Source organism: Hordeum vulgare, chromosome 5H (assembly GCF_904849725.1).
Source record: "Hordeum vulgare subsp. vulgare chromosome 5H, MorexV3_pseudomolecules_assembly, whole genome shotgun sequence".
NCBI classification, from domain to species: domain Eukaryota; kingdom Viridiplantae; phylum Streptophyta; class Magnoliopsida; order Poales; family Poaceae; genus Hordeum; species Hordeum vulgare.
Genome location: NC_058522.1, coordinates 13568118 through 13589430, shown reverse-complemented (window position 1 = coordinate 13589430; position 21313 = coordinate 13568118). Strand labels below are relative to the sequence as shown.

Sequence of the window (21313 nt, the reverse complement as noted above, 5' to 3'; positions counted from 1 at the left end):
CAATGGTGGGCCCAGATTCCAACAAATGGCTAGAAGCCATGAAATCCGAGATAGGATCCATGTATGAGAACAAAGTATGGACTTTGGAGATACTACCTGAGGGCCGCAAGGCTATTCAGAACAAATGGATCTTTAAGAAGAAGACGGACGCTGACGGTAATGGGACCGTTTATAAAGCTCGACTTGTGGCAAAGGGTTTTTCACAAGTTCCAGGAATTGACTACGATGAGACTTTCTCTCCCGTAGCGATGCTTAAATCCGTCAGAATCATGTTAGCAATAGCTGCATTTTTCGATTATGAAATTTGGCAGATGGATGTCAAAACGGCGTTCCTTAACGGTTTCCTTAAGGAAGAGTTGTATATGATGCAACCCGAAGGTTTTGTCGATCTTGAAAATGCTGACAAGGTGTGCAAGCTCCAGCGATCCATTTATGGACTGGTGCAAGCATCTCGGAGTTGGAACAAACGCTTTGATGAGGTGATCAAAGCATTTGGGTTTATACAAGTGGTTGGAGAATCTTGTATTTACAAGAAAGTGAGTGGGAGCTCTGTGGCGTTTCTAATATTATATGTGGATGACATATTACTGATTGGAAACAACGTAGAGCTTTTGGAGAGCATAAAAGGTTACTTGAATAAAAGTTTCTCTATGAAGGACCTAGGAGAAGCTGCTTACATTCTAGGCATTAAGGACTATAGGGATAGATCAAAACGCCTGATAGGACTTTCACAAAGCACATACCTTGATAAAGTTTTGAAGAGGTTCAAAATGGAACAGTCCAAGAAAGGGTTCTTGCCCGTGTTACAAGGTACGAGATTGAGTAAGACTCAGTGCCCAGCAACTGATGAAGATAGAGAGCATATGCGCTCCGTCCCCTATGCTTCAGCCATAGGCTCTATCATGTATGCAATGCTGTGCACTAGACCGGATGTTAGCATGGCCATAAGTATGGCAGGCAGGTTCCAGAGTAATCCAGGAGTGGATCACTGGACAGCGGTCAAGAATATCCTAAAGTACCTGAAAAGGACTAAGGAGATGTTTCTCGTGTATGGAGGTGACGAAGAGCTCGCCGTAAAAGGTTACGTCGATGCAAGCTTTGACACAGATCCGGACGACTCTAAGTCGCAAACCGGATACGTATTTATTCTTAATGGGGGTGCAGTAAGCTGGTGCAGTTCCAAGCAAAGCGTCGTAGCAGATTCTACATGTGAAGCGGAGTACATGGCTGCCTCGGAGGCGGCTAAGGAGGGTGTCTGGATGAAGCAGTTCATGACGGATCTTGGAGTGGTGCCAAGTGCAGTGGATCCAATAACCTTGTTCTGTGACAACACTGGTGCCATTGCCTTAGCAAAGGAACCAAGGTTTCACAAGAAGACCAGACACATCAAACGACGCTTCAACCTCATCCGCGACTACGTCGAGGAGGAGGACGTAAATATATGCAAAATGCACACGGATCTGAATGTAGCAGACCCGCTGACTAAGCCTCTTCCACGGCCAAAACATGATCGACACCAGAACTGTATGGGTGTTAGATTTATTACAATGTAATTCACATGGTGATGTGAGGGCTAGATTATTGACTCTAGTGCAAGTGGGAGACTGTTGGAATTATGCCCTAGAGGCAATACTAAATGTATAGTTATTATTATAATTCCTGTATCAAGATAATAGTTTATTATCCATGCTATAATTGTATTGAATGAAGACTCATTTACATGTGTGGATACATAGACAAAACACCGTCCCTAGCATGCCTCTAGTTGGCTAGCCAGTTGATCAATGATAGTCAGTGTCTTCTGATTATGAACAAGGTGTTGTTGCTTGATAACTGGATCACGTCATTGGGAGAATCACGTGATGGACTAGACCCAAACTAATAGACGTAGCATGTTGATCGTGTCATTTTGTTGCTATTGTTTTCTGCGTGTCAAGTATTTATTCCTATGACCATGAGATCATATAACTCACTGACACCGGAGGAATGCTTTGTGTGTATCAAACGTCGCAACGTAACTGGGTGACTATAAAGATGCTCTACAGGTATCTCCGAAGGTGTTAGTTGAGTTAGTATGGATCAAGACTGGGATTTGTCACTCCGTGTGACGGAGAGGTATCTCGGGGCCCACTCGGTAATACAACATCACAACACAAGCCTTGCAAGCAATGTAACTTAGTGTAAGTTGCGGGATCTTGTATTACGGAACGAGTAAAGAGACTTGCCGGTAAACGAGGTTGAAATAGGTATACGGATACTAACGATCAAATCTCGGGCAAGTAACATACCGAAGGACAAAGGGAATGACATACGGGATTATACGAATCCTTGGCACTGAGGTTCAAACGATAAGATCTTCGTAGAATATGTAGGATCCAATATGGGCATCCAGGTCCCGCTGTTGGATATTGACCGAGGAGTCTCTCGGGTCATGTCTACATAGTTCTCGAACCCGCAGGGTCTGCACACTTAAGGTTCGACGTTGTTTTATGCGTATTTGAGTTATATGGTTGGTTACCGAATGTTGTTCGGAGTCCCGGATGAGATCACGGACATCACGAGGGTTTCCGGAATGGTCCGGAAACGAAGATTGATATATAGGATGACCTCATTTGATTACCGGAAGGTTTTTCGGAGTTACCGGGAATGTACCGGGAATGACGAATGGGTTCCGGGAGTTCACCGGAGGGGGGCAACCCACTCCGGGGAAGCCCATAGGTATTTGTGGGGGTCACACCAGCCCTTAGTGGGCTGGTGGGACAGCCCACCAAATCCTATGCGCCAAGGAAGAAAAAATCAAAGAAAGAAAAAAAAAGAGGAAGAAGTGGGAAGGGGGAAGGACCCCCTCCCACCAAACCAAGTAGGACTCGGTTTGGGGGGGGGGAGAGTCCTCCCCCCTGGCTCGGCCGACCCCTTGGGGTTCCCTTGGACCCCAAGGCAAGGTTCCCCTCCCTCCTCCTATATATATGGGGCTTTTAGGGCAGATTTGAGACGACTTTCTCACGGCTGCCCGACCACATACCTCCATAGTTTTTCCTCTAGATCGTGTTTCCGCGGAGCTCGGGCGGAGCCCTGCTGAGACAAGATCATCACCAACCTTCGGAGCGCCTTCACGCTGCCGGAGAACTCTTCTACCTCTCCGTCTCTCTTGCTGGATCAAGAAGGCCGAGATCATCGTCGAGCTGTACGTGTGCTGAACGCGGAGGTGCCGTCCGTTCGGTACTAGATCGTGGGACTGATCGCGGGATTGTTCGCGGGGCGGATCGAGGGACGTGAGGACGTTCCACTACATCAACCGCGATCTCTAATCGCTTCTGCTGTACGATCTACAAGGGTACGTAGATCACTCATCCCCTCTCGTAGATGGACATCACCATGATAGGTCTTCGTGCGCGTAGGAAAATTTTTGTTTCCCATGCGACGTTCCCCAACAAGTCGAATATAATATAGTTAAAAAAGAACCCATGGAAAGCCATATTTCTTCCACATTATGCTTTGCATGCTTTGATATGCATCCAAATCGTCGCCTATTGGACCTATAAATATAGTTTCATAGTATGAGTACAAATGAAAATGAAGCTCACGTTACTGGGACTACAAAATTATCACTTATTTATTTTCTTAGTTATCACTTTTTTAAAAGTCTTCCGATCTATTAATAATATGTAACAACAATACAAAGATCCCATAGAGGTAACAAAATTACAACCAAGTTCGTGGACCACCTAGCGACAAAATTACAAAGATCACCACATACATTGCCTCTCCTTCACCACTGCGAGACAAACCTTGTTGCAGTTGATGGTGGGAATGTCGTCATTCTAGGGGCCAATGGGCCATCACATGATAATAACACTCAACGTTGTTGAAGAAAACGCAGATCGAAAGGACCATTCATGTAAACACACCAACGGCGACAAACGTTAGCAAAAAAATTAAACGGATCCACCGGGGACCAACGTCGACCGACTGTAAACAAAGACCTCTCATACCAACGCTGGCCTGTTGTAAACAAAGACAGTTGAGACTAACACCGACTTGACCCAAGCAGATTCGTAGGAAATACAACTCCACATTCCCTCTGCATCTACTAAGCACACCGTCAAAGCGGGGATAGAGCGGCAAAGACATTGTTTTAACTCTGGGATGTTACCGCCATCTCGCCACCCCAACCAGGACAAAGACAGAGGATGGAAAACACAAACAAGGAGTTGACTACTCTCCCCTTTGCCCTACTCGTCGTACTAGTAGGGCAAAGGGGCCATTAGGGCATGGGATCAAGGATGGAGAGAACGAGGTTGGAACTTCAATCATCATTGGTAATTTCACATAATAGTTAAATTAAACACTTGCCGGTCATAAAGACTCATTAACCTTTTCTCCAAAAAAAATCTCCCCTTCCCTCCCGTGGCTAGGGAAAACTCTCCGCCGACAAGCCCGTGGATTCGCCACCCCTCTTCCTGTCGCTGCAGTGGCCGGTAGTGGGAAGGAGAATTCGAGTGCCTTCACTATGGCTACTAGTTTAGTTTAGGGTTTTTAGTCCTCGCGGATGCGACGCTCAGGAAGATGTCGGTCTTTCCTCAAATTTGTCTTATGGGCTTCGATCCCCCTCGAGTTCGTCCATATGGATGTAGTCGATTGAACTCCGATGCAGATTCATGTTGTCTCCTTCTGGCAGTGAGATTAGAGTTTCTCGTCGTGTGTGCGCGAAGGCGAGATTTGGTGTCAGATGCTTCAAATTTATTCGAGGATTCAAAGATGATGTCTACGGCTTCATGTATGTGGTCCTTAGTGGCAAGTGCACCGGTTGTTATCGATAAGGCCAAGCCAGCTTCGATAGGGGAGCGATGACGTGTCAACAGCTCAATTCTGACGGTAGTAGTTGTCGTTCGATGCTCTAGAAACCTTGATGTAATATTTATTATGGTTTGTATTTATGATGAGCTTTTACAATAGATCGGGTTCTTTTTTGCAATTTTTTATATTATATAAAACAATAACATTCATTATTTTTTTGCAGCCGGAATCGTGCGAGTTAAACACTTGGCCAAGATGTTTTCCCTTATTCCCTTGTTTTATTTTTTTCATTGGTTACATTATATATGCATGATTTCCATGATGGAAAGATGTCCCAAAATAAAACTACCGAAAGCGACTAGACAACCGGCTTCCATGGTGTTGACATCTTGAAATATATATTGCCCAAGCTAGAAAGTGTGTGTGGCGCACCCAATGTGGCCGTGTGGTGATGTCAACCGCATCAAATGTGCGTGGCCAAAATGTCAACCCGCACCACCACTAGTGTACACACCTACGTCTACGTATTCTGGAAGCCCAAGGCTGCAGCACTTGTCTTTTCCTATCCTATCCATGGATGCACATGTTTAGTCCCCTTGTGTCATACGTACCCTCCTTTTGTCATATAGGAGTACACAGGAAAATACGTACTCCCTCCATCACAATTTATAAGGCATGCACGTGTATCTAGGTCGTTAATTTAACTTATATAAAATATATTATTTAACATAAAAATTATATCGTTAGAAAATAGAACATCTAAAGTTTCTAATGATATATTTTTTGTAATATATGTTTCTTGTTAAGTTGATCAAATTGACGACCTAGATACACGTGCTGGACTTATAAACTGAAACGGAGGGAGTATGTTTCTTTGTAGCCAGTTTCTAATCCTATGTGCCCTTGAAGTAAAATAGATGTCGAGCGCACGGGAATGGCGTCATTGTTTGTGTAGTGAAGTAAAATGCATGAATTGTAAAATGCAAATGGAGCCCGGGCACCATAGAAAAACATATTTCTACATAAAAAAATCTAAAACATTTGTACATACACAAAATACATATATAACACGTTGAGGAAAAATTTCATAATAATATACTTTCATACATGGCGTATATATACATAAAAAAACAAATACATAAATGAAAATGGGCCCTTTTGTTGTTGTTAGGCCGGAATTTTGTTATTTTCGTGCAGCTTGCAAAATATAATTTGTTTGAACGAAATTTTACAGATCCACTGCGAATATGTATAAGTTTTCACATATTTATTTTTAGATTTTTTTTCTTTCGAAAAAGGATTTCCCCCGCTTTGTATTACAAAGCAACCAACCATACAGTCAACAGCAAGTGCTTGGGCGGAAGCAGCACAATCACACCCAAAAGAAACGAAAGAGAAACAACAAGAGAAAAATGCCGACAATGGCGGATCGACGGAAACGAAGACGCTTCACGACCACTGCGCCCATCGAAGATCTCCCACCAAGCTCCAAGGCTCCGAAGCACCGGTACCAATCAACACCTTTAAGAAGGACCGCGACGATGGCGACGTTGCTGCCAAGGGTTTCCTCCGGTACGTGACGAGGCAAGAGGAAGGGTCGCCCCCGACACCCTCCAGGAAGGTCCGGCGGCACCCACAGGCGTCGCCGCGTCGGTGTCGGCCAGGCCGACAGGGGTTTCCCCCGATCCCAACCTTCACCTCGGACACTCCAGAGCCTGCCACCAAACCTACCACCATCTTGCGCCACCGCGGTCATGAAGCCTCCATGCCATCTCACCACGACACCATGAAGTGAGGCCTGCAAAGCGGGGAATAGGAGCCGGGACTAGGGGCCACAACACCGTCGGCACGCGGGAGGGTACAACCTCCACCGCCGACGACGGTAGCTGATCGGGCACAATAGCAGGAGCATACCAGGCCCGTGGGCCCACAGGCCCGGCCAGGCTCTCCACGCCCGTAAAGCTCCCGCCATCGCGCTGCAGCAGGCGCGCCTTCGGTGTCGCCGCCCCCCGTCCGAGCTCCTCCTCCTCCTCACCACACAGACGACGATGAAGCCTCGCCGGGAGCCGGCCCACTAGGACCCAGATGGGGCCCACATGGCCCAGATCTGGGCCGGGGGCGCGCCACCGGCTAACCTGCGTCACCACGCCGTCTCATCGCCAAGGGGCAACACCACCACCTCGCGCGTCGCCGGCCACTGCTATCGGGTCGCCGGACCGTCGTCAAGCCAAGGAGCACCGCTGCCGCCCCCATGCCCCGGGCAGGGAGCCGCGCGCGCGGGGACAGGCAGTCCTGCCGCCGCTAACACCACCCGGCCAAGCGCCGGGGGCGGCAGGGAGGGAAGGAGGAGGAGGGAGGCCGAAGAGGGGCGGGGCTCGCGCCACCCCGGCCACCTCCCGGGGAGGCGGCCCGAGGCGGATCCGGGAGGGGGAGGGGGGAGGGGGCGGGGACGGCCGGCGGCGGCGGGGGGGGGGGGGGAGGGAACCCTAGGGAGCGGGGGTCGCGGGGGTCGCGGCGGGGGGAGGTGAGACTTCAGATTTTTTTTAAACATAGAAATATCATTTTTGGATCTTTTGATATAAAGTCCTCCAATGTCCCTTGATCATTTGTTTAGTTGCTAATTGTGTTAATTGTGAAGTCTTCCAATGTCCATGTCCTCCAAAACTTGGCACTCATGAATTGTCCCCATCTTGCTTTGTTTTTTTGACAACTTCCTCCCACTTTATTCAGAAACAAAAGTAACCATATCGTTTACAATAGCTGGGATAACCTCAGGTGGAGCTGAGTCCATCCAGCAGCTAGGGGGAGAAAACTTCGCTAACTTAGCTAGTTCATGCGTCACTTGATTACTATCTCTACTACAATGTTCAAATAAAACATGATTAAATTCGGAACCCAAAAAGAAACAGTCCTCGATGATTGCCGAAGCTGCCGAGGAAGAGTATCCCTTCTTTAGATCCTCCACTATCTCCAAATTATCACAGTTCACCACGATTTTACTGCACCCAATATTTCTGGCAAGGTTCAGTCCAAATCTTACCGCCAACGCTTCTGCCGTGTTCGGATCATAACATATATCAATCCTATCATTTGCTACCGCAATGAGCTGCCCTTTTTGATCCCTGATGATTGCCCCAACCGATCCTTGGAGAAGGTCCTGATCAAATCCTGCATCAACATTTAGTTTAACATATCCCTGCGGCGGCTTGTTCCATCCCCCAGTTCGGGCTCTTGCTGTATGGGTACATGCGATACTGAAGTTAGCCGACAGTCCACGTATGGCTAGGGCTATTTGAGGCGCTGTTTGGATTTCATCCCCATGATAGACCTTTCGGTGCTCAAACCACAAGTACCAAGCAGCAGTAGCGACTACCTCTCGCAACTTAGGGCAGCCCGATATAATGATTTCTGAAGCTTCCATATGCAATAGCTCAAAGATCACATCCTCACCCGAACTATATTTTGTGCATTCTCTTTTAACAATCTCATATAGACCCAACTGTTTCCAAACTTCTGATGATCTTGGTCATTCGAATAGGAAATGACGGATACTATCCGGCCCCTTTTTGCACTCTGGGCATTGGACTTTAACCTTCATATGCTTGGATGCTAGGACTGCCCGGCAAGGGATAGCTGACTGTAAAACTCGCCATATGAAAATTCTGATTTTTGCAGGGCATTCCAGGCTCCATACTAGCTTCCATTTGTCAATAGGTGATGAAGAACCTGTACTGACCTGTATTAGGGTGCGAAACCTGGAATTCCATTCCGTTTGGTATGCTGATCGAACTGAGAAGACGCCATTCTTCGACGGACTCCAAGCAATAAAATCGTTCATATCATAAACCGGCAGGGGGATCGCTAGAATATGATGAGCATCCACCGGCCAGAACGTTTGGTTCACAAGCTGGGTATCCCAATCCCCAGTCACCGGATCGATCAAATAAGAAACTTTAGATATCAAGTTGCCCCCTCTGATCGTTATCACTTTTTTGTTCGGTGATTGTGGAGTCCATGAGTCCTCCCAGATGTTAACGTTTCTCCCATCACCAATCCTCCAGATATATCCTTTTGAGTGTTTCTACCCCTGCCAGAATACTTTGCCATGTATACGATGATCCTGGTTTGTGAGTCGCGGCCAACAGGTCATTATTGGGGTAGTATTTCGCCTTGAGGATGGTCGCACAAAGCGATTCTGGCGCATCGATAAGACGCCATGCCTGTTTAGCTAGGAGAGAAAGATTAAAACAGTGGATATCTGTAAAACCCATACCTCCAAACTTCTTTGGGATACACATCTTTTTCCACGAGAACCAATGCATCTTTCTGTTCGTTGCATCATCACCCCACAAAATCTAGATATCGCGTCGGTAATTCCTTTGCAGATTTTTTAGGAATTTTAAAGACTGACATCGCATAAGTTGGTATGGCCTGTGCAACTGATTTCAAAAGCACCTCTTTCCCCCCATTAGATAGGCATCTCTCTTTCCACCCCATCAACTTTTGGACTAATCGATCAATAAGGTATTGAAAGTCATCGCTTTTATCCACCCCGAGATTAGATGGGAGGCCCAAATATCCGTCGTTCAACGCTTTTGTCATGATCCCCAGGATTGTGCAAACATCAGTTTTAACATTGGCATCCATACTCGGACTGAAAAAGATGCTCGATTTTTGAACACTTACTAGTTGCCCTGATGCCAAACAGTAGCGATCCAATACTGCTTTGAAACAGAAAGCGTTAGCTGCATTTGCCTTCATTAGAATCAACGAATCATCCGCGAATAGCAGGTTTGTAACTGTCGGTCCGTCCCGACATACTTTAACTCCCAAAAGTTCACCTTCGGCCTCTGCTTGTGTCAATAGCGTCGTGAGCCCTTCAGTACAAAGGAGAAAGAGATACGGCGATAACGGATCTCCATGTCGAAGACCTCTAGTTGGTTTAAAGGAGTCTGTTTCCGTTGTGTTATATCTCACCCTATACTCAACAGAGGAAACGCATACCATGATCATCTTCACCCAATCTTCATGGAACCCGAGCTTCAAAAGGATCGCCTCCAAGAACACCCACTCTACTCGGCCGTAAGCTTTTTGCATATCCAGTTTGACCGCACACCATCCATCCTTGCCTGTTTTCTTTTGCTTAATAGTGTGCAAGCTTTCATAAGCGATAAGCACATTATCTGTGATCAATCTCCGTGGGACAAAGGAACTTTGGGTTGGGCTAATTATCTCTGGCAAGAACTGTTTTAATCTTGTGACGATCATCTTTGAGATAACTTTATACACAACGTTACATAAACTAATAGGCCGAAACTGGGTTACCCTTTCTGGAGCATTCAGCTTGGGGATCATAACTATTGTTGTATCATTCCATCCTTTAGGCATGATCCTCAAATTTACTGCATTTAACACCTCAGAAACCAGATCACCCCCTAGCATAGACCAAAACCTCTTATAGAAGATTGCATGTAATCCATCTGGCCCCGGGGCTTTGAGATCACCAATAGAGAACAACGCCTTCTTAACCTCTTCTGCTCTGTATGGAGCCATGAGAACTTCATTCATATTTGATGTAACTTTGGATGGTACCTGATTCAAGACATCCACATCTGGCACTGAAACTTGGGATGTGAACAGCTCACTAAAATACCCTGTGATGATCGAATTGATCTCATGTGTATCCTCTCTCTCCATACCCCCGCGTCATCCATCAGCCCCCTAATACAGTTTTTTTCTTTCGGGCTGATGCAGCTTTATGAAAGAAGGAGGTGTTCCTATCACCATGCATCAACCAGTTTGCTCTTGCTCTCTGTAGCCAAATTATCTCCTCTTGGTCCAACAAGCTCTCTATCAGGACTTGGATTTCCTTGATTCTTTGTCTGGATTCACTAGTCAATTGTCCCCTTCTTACCCTTTCAAGCTCTTTTTCCAACTTATGGATCCGACGTTTAGGTCCCTTCAAAGTCTGACGGTCCCATTGCACCAGATCCATTTTAACAGCTCGAGTACGATCCGACAGTGATGGCCCGACTCCTGCTAGATGTGCTCGCTGCCATGCTGTATTAACAATCTCATTCATTGTCTCTTCGCTTAGCCATCTTGCTTCGAATCTTCTTTCACCTTTCGGTTGCATTGACAATGCATCAGCATAGTATTGTGTATCCAACACTAGTGGCCGATGGTGTGAGTGTGTATGATGTTCATGCACAACTGCTGCATATGGGAATTTTTCTACCCATGCCTCGTTACATAGAGCTCTGTCAAGCCGTTCCTTAATCACCCCCCCTACTCCATGTAAATTGATCTCCAATGTGCATTACTTCATGGAGTCCACATTCCTCCACGCAGTCTGTGAAGTTTTGCATACAATGTGATGGTCTAATATTCCCCCCAACCTTCTCGCTTGCTAGTAAGATCTCATTGAAGTCTCCGATAATCATCCATGGTCCCTTCATATTGCTATGTAATGTTCTCATATGATTCCATGATAGGTGTTTTAGATCCCAACTAGGTTCACCGTAGAATCCAGTCAGACACCATGCTACTTCATTGCCATCTTTAACAAACCCATCAATAAAATTTGGTGATGAGAAGTTCAACACCACTTCATTTGCATTATTGTAGAAGAGTGCAAGTCCTCCCGCTCGTCCATCACTTTCTACTACATGCACGTGATCGAACCCCAACTTAATCCTGATCTCGTTTGCCTTTGCTTTATTCAGATGTGATTCACACAAAAAAACCACATCCGCTCTCACCCGCCCTTGCAACAACAAGAGCTCTCGAACCGCCGTGGACGAGAGCATTCCACGGCAGTTCCAGGCTAGGGTTTTCATTACTCCCGGCGGTCCTCCACCAGGGAGTCTTGTTTGTTGTTGAAGCTTTTTGTTGTTGAAGAACAGCAGTCCCCATCTTGCTTTGTTGTTGAAGCTTTTTTCAAGTTGAGATTTTTTGGATCTAAATCGCATGCTTGTCACCCCCAGCGAACGTTCACCAGATAGCTTTGCCGTTCTTCAATCGTCTCACCAGAGTGTTTGAAGTCAGTTTTCTAGAAACAACTGCTTTTCTCTCCTTGTTTTTGCTGCAGTTCTATCTTGGAGACCACTACCGAGCGGCGCCGCACACAGGTCTTCCCGTGCGGCGGCCAGGTTGCCAGCCTGGCAACCAAAACACCCCACACGGGCAGGTGCCCGCAGCCCCACCCTTTCCCTCTTTTTTCTGTCTGAAGCCCCCACCAGCACCATAAATATCTACCTCTCCCCCACCACCAATCCCAAACCCATCTCATATCCCCTACCCCCACCCCCCACCGTGATCTCTTCCCCCCCCCTTGTCTTCTTCCTCCCTCCACAAAAGCCCACTGGCATGAACATACCAGCAAGAAACAAAATACCAACAGAAAAAAAGCATCAAGAAAAGAGACAATTTCTGGAGTTGTCCAAGTGATCCAAGGCAGTAAAAAATTACAGGTATGCAACTGCTCCATCTAAATTCTGGAGTTTCCCACAAATATGAATCTGTTTACAGAAAAGGACTAAAAAAACAGCACCCTCAGATCTGTTGTTTTCCCTCAGATCTCTTGTTTTCTCCAACTCAAAAAGGCAAACCCTCTCTCTTTTTCTTGGCCCCTTCAGATATCCACCTCTCTTTCTCCCTCTGGATCTTCAGCTTCTGATCTCAAATCCCCCATTACAGAAACAAAGAAGTCAGAAAAAACACACTGATAAAAATGTCTCCATGTGACACAAAACATGCAGGAAGAGCAAGATCTTCACAAAAAAGAAAACAAACAAGGGGGCATCACTCATATATAGATGGATTCTCACTTTGTGACTGCTCATGACACAGGTTTGTCCCCTCCCTCCCTGTAGTTTCCAAATTAGTTGTGTTTTTTGTAGTGTTTTTGCTGCTACCATAATTCCTACCATAATAGTAGCCTGGCCAATATACACACATGGCCTGGCTCTAGCTACGTGGATGACTTGACCTCTTGTCCTGTATAAAACTGCTTACTTGCCTGATGCAAAATGCATGCTGTTATTACTTGGTTCTCCGATTGTAATTAGTTGCTGGGTTACGCGCTAGTTGCCATATTAACTTTGCCTACTCATCAGATTAACTGTGCTTACTCACCAGGTTTCTGAGTACTTAGTTATCATTTTAGGCAGCGTAGTTTCCACATTTAGTATTGCTTAATTGTCGGGTTTGCTAAAGGTAGTTGTCAGGTTACCTGATTGCCAAAAATTCACACATAACCTAGCCCAAAAAAAATTCACACCATATTACAAGTAGCTACATGTATAAGTTGACCTCTTGTCCTTTATAAATTGTCTACTTGCCAAATTACAAGTAGCTACTCATCATATTACAGGGGGGGGGGGAAAACTTTTTGTTACCAGATTACAACTCCTTACTTGCCTGGGTTATGAGCTAGTTGTCATATTAACTGTGCCTGCTCACCAAGATTAACCGTGCTTACTTGCCATGTTCTAAACTACTTGGTTACCGTTTTAAAAAAAGCTTAGTTTTCAGATTGAGTATTACTTAGTTGTCAGGTTACTAAAACTAGTTGTCAGGTTACTGATTACCAGTTTTCGAGAAAAAAATATATGCACAAACTGTGATTTCCTAAAAAAAATGTAACTAAAATTGGTTTTGTATGTTATGCAGATCGTGAGACTGTCGGTACATCACGCACTGTGTTGCCGGCAAACACAAACCAAACGCTGGATGAATCGTCTAATCACACCCCAAACAATGACAATGCAAATGAGGATGAAGGAATGCCGGAGGTGATGTCCACTCCACAGCAACCCACAGCCATGATGAGATTTCACACTCTTGAGGATGCTGAGAAACACTACAAAATGTATGCGAGGCAGAAAGGTTTTGGAGTAAGGTATTGTTTCCGGAAAAGGTCAGAGGCTAGTGGTGAACTGATAAGAGCATCACTTGTCTGCCATAGAGCTGGGTTGAAGATCAAGAGGAAAGTAGACACCCAAAACCCGCAACCTATTGCCCCTGAGAGGAGCAGGAATACAACTGAAAGAACAAACTGCCCAGCCCGTATGTTTGTGAAGCGAAGAGATAATGCCTGGGTTGTAACAGAAATAAATGACAACCATAACCACCCTCTCATAAAGAAATGGTCGCTGACAGGATACCTACGATCACATAGACATATCCCTGAAGAAGAGCAACAGTTTGTGAAGTTGCTTCATTCGTGCAATCTAGAACCTTCTAGACAGATGCAGTTGTTGACAGAGTTGCATGGCCAACGTGAAGCCATTGGTTACACTGACAAAGACTTGGCAAATTTGCTGGCAAAGTTCCGGGCTGAGCACAAATACACTGATATGCAGGACACGATTGAGTACTTCAAAAGCAGTCAACAGCTTGATAAAGACTTTTTTTACAAGTACAAGCTTGATGATGAAGATAAGGTCCAATGCATTTACTGGATTGATGGTTCAGCGAGAAGGGCTTACAAGTTTTTCAGTGATTGTGTCTCTTTTGACACAACATACTTGACCAATATATACAAGATGCCTTGTGCCCCGTTTATTGGTATAAACAACCATGGACAGTCAATTCAGTTTGGGTGTGGTTTTGTTAGGAACGAGCTATCGACAAGCTTCGTTTGGCTATTTGAGACATTCCTAGAGGCAATGCGTGGTTTGGCTCCAACCAATATCATAACTGATCAAGATTTTGCCATGAGGTCTGCTATTCAGGATGTTTTTCCCAATACAACGCACCGAAACTGTCGTTGGCACATAATGCAAAATGCAACTGAGAAGCTTGGTGCGTTCCTAGCGAAAAAGCCAGAGTTGCAAGCTGAGTTCAATGATTGTGTCAACGACAGCTACGCTCCTGAGGAGTTTGAAGCAAGGTGGATTGCAATGGTTCGACAACATGGGGTTGCAGAACACCCAGACTTTGTTTATTTGTATGAGAAACGAAGGTGTTGGGTGCCTGCCTACTTTATGCACAAGTTCTACCCCTTTCTCCAAACCACACAAAGGAGTGAAGGCTTCAATGCTGTGCTCAAAAAGTATGTCAACCCACAAAACTCAATAATGGACTTTATTCGCCAATATGCTACCATACAAGAGAAGATAATGTGTGCTGAGAGCAAGCAGGATGCAGACACAACAATCACAACAGCTAGGAGGTGGAGTTACAACCCAATTGAGCTCCAAATGTCAAGTATCTATACACGCAATATTTTTCTTAGGTTCCAGGGGGAGATGCAATCGCTGTTGTCTTACAGCTGTAAGCAAATGGGTGCCCAAGAATACATGGTTGACTGCATTGCTAAGTTTGTCCCGGGATATGGCAACAAGTCCTTTAAGGTTCATGCAAATGTTGAAGAAGGGTTTTATATGTGTGAATGCTGCAAGTATGAGCGTGATGGGATCGTCTGTTGCCATATACTAAGGGTAAAAACACATCCTGCTTGCTGCGTTTTGTTTTCCATAATTGTCATGTTCCCCCACTTGTTTTCCTACTTGTCAGATTTTGTAGGCTGTTTTTGTGGGATTTGCTAGATTCTTCAAAAATGACTTATGTATTTTACTACCTTGAACATTTTTGCAGATCATGGTCCAGCTTGGTGTTACCACGTTGCCAGCGGCATACATACTCAAAAGATGGACATGGCTTGCGGATGAAATGCTCGTTGATATGTCATCACAAGTCCCTGGCAAGGTGCATGAGATGCCTGAGGAATCGGTGATTCTGATGAAAACAACCCTCATGAAGAATGAGTTTGCCTCGCTTGCTAAAGTTGGGTGCCGAACAGCTGATGGTCGGAAGATAATAGGTACACACTTGAAGGAGATGAAGAGGGAACTTGCTGCGCTTGCGAAAGAACAGAAAAAAAGAAGATCAAGGGCTGATTTTGCTGCAGTTTCTTCAGCAACTGCTGCGAGTGCACCATCTATGTCAAAGTATGCTGCTCAACCTGCTCATTCTGCCCCAATTCATGGCTTCAACAACCAAGGCCGTTCTTCATGTGGAGTGCCTTTTGAGCCAAGCATTATGGGGCACGGTGCTACAGCTGTGAGTACACACACTATGTCAAACACTGCTACTCCATCTGTCTATACTTCACCGTCTGTTGCTTCCTCCAACAACCAAGGCCGTTCTTCTAATGCAGCTGCGTTCGACCCCCAAATTGAGGGCCAAAGTGCTTTGCTGGCTGCTATGAGTGCACCAGTTATGCCAAATCCTGCTGCTCCCGGTGTATACTCTGCCCAACTTGGTGCCTCCACAAGACAAGGGCATTCAACCTATGTAGCTCCTGCCGAGCCAAACATTCTAGGCTACGGTGCTACAGCAACACCTGCTGCTCTAGGTGCATATTCTGCCCGAAGTGCTTTGCCGGCTGCAGCATGTGCGCCAGCTACGCAACCTATGTCAAGATCTGCTACTCCAGGAGTCTATATTGCCCAAGCTGCTCCTCCCTCCAACAACAAAGGCCATTCTTCTCGTGCAGCTGCGTTCAAAACCCAAAATCAATGCCAAAATGCATCCATGACTGTTATGAGTGAGAGTGCATCCGCTTGGCCAATGGCTCCTGCTACAACTGTTATTTCTACCCCAGTTGGTGGCTCGAACAACCAGCACCATTCTTCGCATGTAGTTGCTCCTGAGCCTATCATTCGTGACCCAGAGAAGTCAAACACAAAAGGCCGCAAGAGGAAGAAGTCGTTCCAGCACCCATTGAACATTGGGAAGAGAGAGAAGAGGACTTGTCGGTTGTGTGGATCAGTCACGCATGATGCGAGGACATGCTTAACGAGGGAAAACCCCGCCCCCCTCCAAACTGAAGAAGACGTGTTTTTTCTTGATGCGTTGTGTAATTTTCATTCTATTTATATATATAAATATTCTGGATGTTGTTTATATATGTAATTCTAAACGCAATATGTTCTGCGAGGGGATCGAACCTATTCTGGATGGTTGTAGCATGGCGTACACGAGCCATGTAATCTGATAAAATATTTTTCAGCTGGCAAGCAAGTACTACATGGTAGCTGAGTGTAAGCACTCGTGCATCACATGACAATGCTTTACGAGACAAAAACACGATAATTAGGTTACAATTAAAAATGACAAACACATTAAAATTCCGTGACAAGTATTTGTAAGCACCGACAAAAGATTTATGCGATAACATCAAAAAATATGCAATTAAATTAGTTTTTTCAGGCAAGTAAGTGCATAATAATATGGCAAAAAGTGAATGGAAAATGTGGCAAGTGTTGTCTACTCTGGTGCATGACAGTTTTAACAAAAACAGATGATTACTAGTCAACTCATGCAAAGGAATTTAGATGAGTTACTTACCTCCAAAATAAAAAACGTACTAGTTCATACATTGTGTTTTACTTACCTCCTGGGCAGTTGCTGTCAAGCTGCTGTTTCCACTTTTTGTTTTTGTTGAAAGGAGCGTTGAGCCATTTGTTGGCTGTTATCTTCTTTATTTTTTGGATGTCCTCTTTCCGAATTCGAGGCACATTTACACCATCCCACTTATCAAGATATTCCAGCATGTAGAAGCCACAGTGCACACTCCTATTTGTGCTTACAGTAAAAAAACCAGTGTGAGATAGCTTTTTCCAAAACTTATGAATGAAAATGATATTTGCACTTTGTAGTTGCAGAAAACGAAGGGCTCAAAGATTTACGCTCATGATATACCAAGTTCTAAATTCATTAGTTTATCATGTTGTTAAAATAATAGTTAAGTGATTACTATTCTTAGTTGTCAGATTTTACATTAAACATTTTACACTTAACAAACTACTTAGTTGCCAGAAAAGTTTGTCATACTGTGATTGTTCAGTTACCAGATTTAACCAAAACCTTACTTTTCAAATTATAAAAAATAAAAAAGATAAAAAAACATTTTACTCACCTTACAGCCTGTTTTGGGGCGTCAATGATCTCGAGTTCGTAGTTTTCAATCTGAACCCTCGACTTATTGTAGTATAACTTCCATGCTTCCTTGATTCTTCTCATTACAGCGTTTGCGTGGTAGATGAGACCAATGTTTCCTTTGCTGCGAAGTGAATCTAACGCCTCAAACCTTTGAGCAGTATTGTTGATGCATAAAACATGCCAGTGATGTCCTGACACTTCTTTCCCTCCCATTTCTTCAATAACAGGGAACATGATCTGTGGGAGCGCATGAAGAAGAATAAAAAAAACATTAAACATATAGCATTTGTATTTTATGCAGCTAACAAAAAAAGTAAAATTTTGCAAACACATGCATTTTAGTCCCACATCATGTAGGATTTGTTTTCAGGTTGATGAAAAAAAATAAGTTACTTACTAAATTCTGGCAGCTAAGAGCAAAGTCCTTCTTCCTTTCGAAAATGTTAGTCACTATCTTCTTACTATGCGCGCCTTGCAACAAGAATTTTGCCACTAAGTGTGAGAGTATCAACTTGCCCTCAACTTTGTTTGTTCCCTGCAAATACTCTATCCCAACTTCAGCACAATTAGTAGACAACTCCCCTGTGATGTAGGTTGAATCAACGAGATCCCATGTGTACACCCAGTTTTTTCATACTTGATGATGATCACGCTGCATATTTGTGGTGAAGCAATCATCAAAAAAGCAGCATGAAAAAACTGTAAAAAAGAGTGAGAAAAGAAAGAAAAATAGAAATGGAGAAGCAAAAAAAAAGAAGCAGACAATTACTTTTTGATCGATGAATTTCCATTCCTTTTGTATTTGCTGCTCAACATTAGCTTCTTATAGATATCTTCTTCTTTGCTGGTGACATTGATATCATCATCGTATGGCGATAGCTTAAAGCGAGACGGCTTCTTCACTCTTTCCTTATGGGGGTTGGTCTTTGGTGTCACACTTTGAACACCAGTCTCGCCTGCCATGTTATTGCTTCTCGCTGCTCCAGCTGTTGTTGCTGCTGCACGCTTTTTCTTAAAGAAATCTTCGAGGTGCCTCTCATAGTCGTCAAGCTCTTTAGCTAGATCAGCATCGATTTCGTCCTGATCTCCAGTGGCTAGAAATGCAGTCAGCTTGTCTGACAATGGATACTCGACCATCTGCAGGTCTGTTTCAACTACTACAAGGAACAAAAAAAAGGCAGGACAAAAGCATAAATATTAATATGGGAACTAGGTATAAGAACTTTTAGCAGGACAGGCATAATATTAATATGGGAACTACGTATTTTTGTAGCATGGGAAGTAAGAACTTTTAGAACTGGAAACTGGAAACTACATATTTCTGGCAACTAAGAACTTTTTAATCTGGAAAAAAACAAGCTATCAATTCTGGCAACTGACAACTTTTTAATCTGGAAAAAACAAGCTATCAATTCTGGCAACTGACAACTTTTGTATCTGAAAAAACAAGCTATTAAACCTGGCAACTAAGAACTTTTTAATCTGGTAAAAAACAAGCTATTAAACCTGGCAACTAAGAACTTTTTAATCTGGTAAAAAACAAGCTATTAATTCTGGCAACTAACAACTTTTTAATCTGGAAAAACAAGCTATCAATTCTGGCAACTGACAACTTTTGTATCTGGAAAAACAAGCTATTAAACCTGGCAACTAAGAACTTTTAAATCTGGAAAAACAAGCTATTAATTCTGGAAAGTAGGGGATGCGTTTGTAATCTGGCAACTAAACAAATTTTGAGCTTGTTTTTTGATGAAAAAATAAAAAATGGCGACTCAGCACAAATAAAACTGACAAAAAAAAGTGAATTATGTATGATCATGTTCCGAATACCTGTTGGTTGGGCCCATGATAATGGCATTATTTCTAAAGGATTGCCTGCATCAAGATGCTCATAGTCTATGTTCACTTCATTCCTTGGATTTGATAGAATAGGTGAGATACCAAGGGAGAACGAAGGAGGTGTAAATGCCCCAGGCCGGTTATCTCTAGCCTTGTCTGATGAAGAACCATGACTCCTCTTGTTTGCGTTCGCTGCTTGCGTCTTCGGAATAGCTCCTGTTGAATCATATTTCTTGCCTTGAAACATCCCTAGCCTTTTTGCAGATTCTGAAAGATCTTTTATAACATTTAATACATGTTCTGGAATGGGAGTTGACTTGCCATCATTAGTCATGTGTCGAAAGATCCTTTTACCAAGTGGCGATATCCTAGTTGAGCTTGAAGAAGATCCGGATCCAACATGCACATTTGTATTGACTGCTGGAGACAGGATAATAGCTGTGGACTTGCTTTCATCGATTTCTGCGGGTTGTGTTGTTTGGCTGATTTCTGGCGAAACTACAATAGCTGTGCTACTGCTACTTCCATCTTTGACTAATGAACGCATTCGGATTCTGGCTAAGTGTGTTGTAGCCACATCAACTCCTACTTTGTTTCCGTTGTGCGTGTTTGTATCAGCAGTTGGCGACAAGATTATGGCAGTGCACTTACTTTCTCCAATTCCAGTGCTTGGTTGCGTTCTTGGGCTCATTTTTGGAGAAACTGTAATAGGTGTGTTGCTGCTGCTTCCATCTTTGCCTGGTGAGCGCATTCGGATCCTTCCTGAGCGTGTTGTAGCCAAAAAACCTGTTGCTTTGTTTGCACTGCTACGTGATGATGATTGTTCCATTGGTGCGTGAGAGACATCAGCGCCGGTGACGTTTGAGGATGTTATCCGTGCAAGCCGTGGTGATCTCCTTGTTGCCTGTCGTTTTGGTGAAGGCTGCTTCAATGTTGCAGTGCTTTTTCTGTGAAACAAAAAACATGCAAAAAAAAGAAAAAATAAAAAGGTGTTAGAAGAAACTGTTAGTCAAATGCATTTTGAAAAACACCTCTTTTACTTGATGGCAAACTATACGTGGTTTTCGGAAAAATAGTGTTGCTGACCTCTTTAATGAAACATTCACTCCAGCTTGTTGTACATGTTTGCGCTTCTTCTCCCCATCTTCTTTCGTGGATTCAGGACACTTCCTGCCGGATAAAAAAAGGAAAAAAAAATATAAGTTGCCTTAAAAAAGCAGATTCAGGCAAGCTTTTGTAAACTAACGACTTACAAAGCTTATATAAGACAACTGAGTGTAATTAAAAAATAACTAAAAGAACACATAGCATTCAGAGTACTCGAGAAAAGACTTTTATGAGACAACATGACAACTGGATAGAATTCAAACTGACTAATCCAACAAAAAAAACACCGCAAACCACTGGTTTTTTTACAAAAAACAAGTGACAAAGCATTATGAGACAATGTGACACCTTGGTACAATTAAGATGACAAGTACAACAAATCATTTGTGGCAAGTGGACTTTATAAAAAAAAGCATTGACAAGCATCCATGAGAAAAAATGACAACTAGTTATTATTAAAAATGGAAATTACAAACAAAAAAGTGTTTGTGACAAAAAGTGGATTTTATAAGAAATAAAAAAACATTATGAGACAACAAAAAAAGCGAACTTATAAAAAGCATGGCAACTGAGTTGTCATTTTTTTATGCCAAGCATTCACAAAAGGCTTATATAACAC

The 21313-nt window shown here is 43.8% G+C and overlaps 1 long non-coding RNA gene across 2 annotated transcripts; it reads right to left on the bottom strand.

Moving 5' to 3' along the window:
- Positions 1-17142: 17142 nt before the first annotated feature.
- On the bottom strand, positions 17143-17902 carry LOC123398529. 2 transcript variants are annotated; one of them, XR_006610173.1, is made up of 2 exons: positions 17726-17902; positions 17143-17391 (listed from the first exon to the last, which is right to left on the bottom strand). It is a non-coding gene; the product is annotated as an uncharacterized LOC123398529 (long non-coding RNA). The 2 variants fall into 2 exon arrangements; XR_006610174.1 differs by having other exon boundaries at positions 17143-17382.
- Between the last annotated feature and the right edge of the window lie 3411 nt (positions 17903-21313).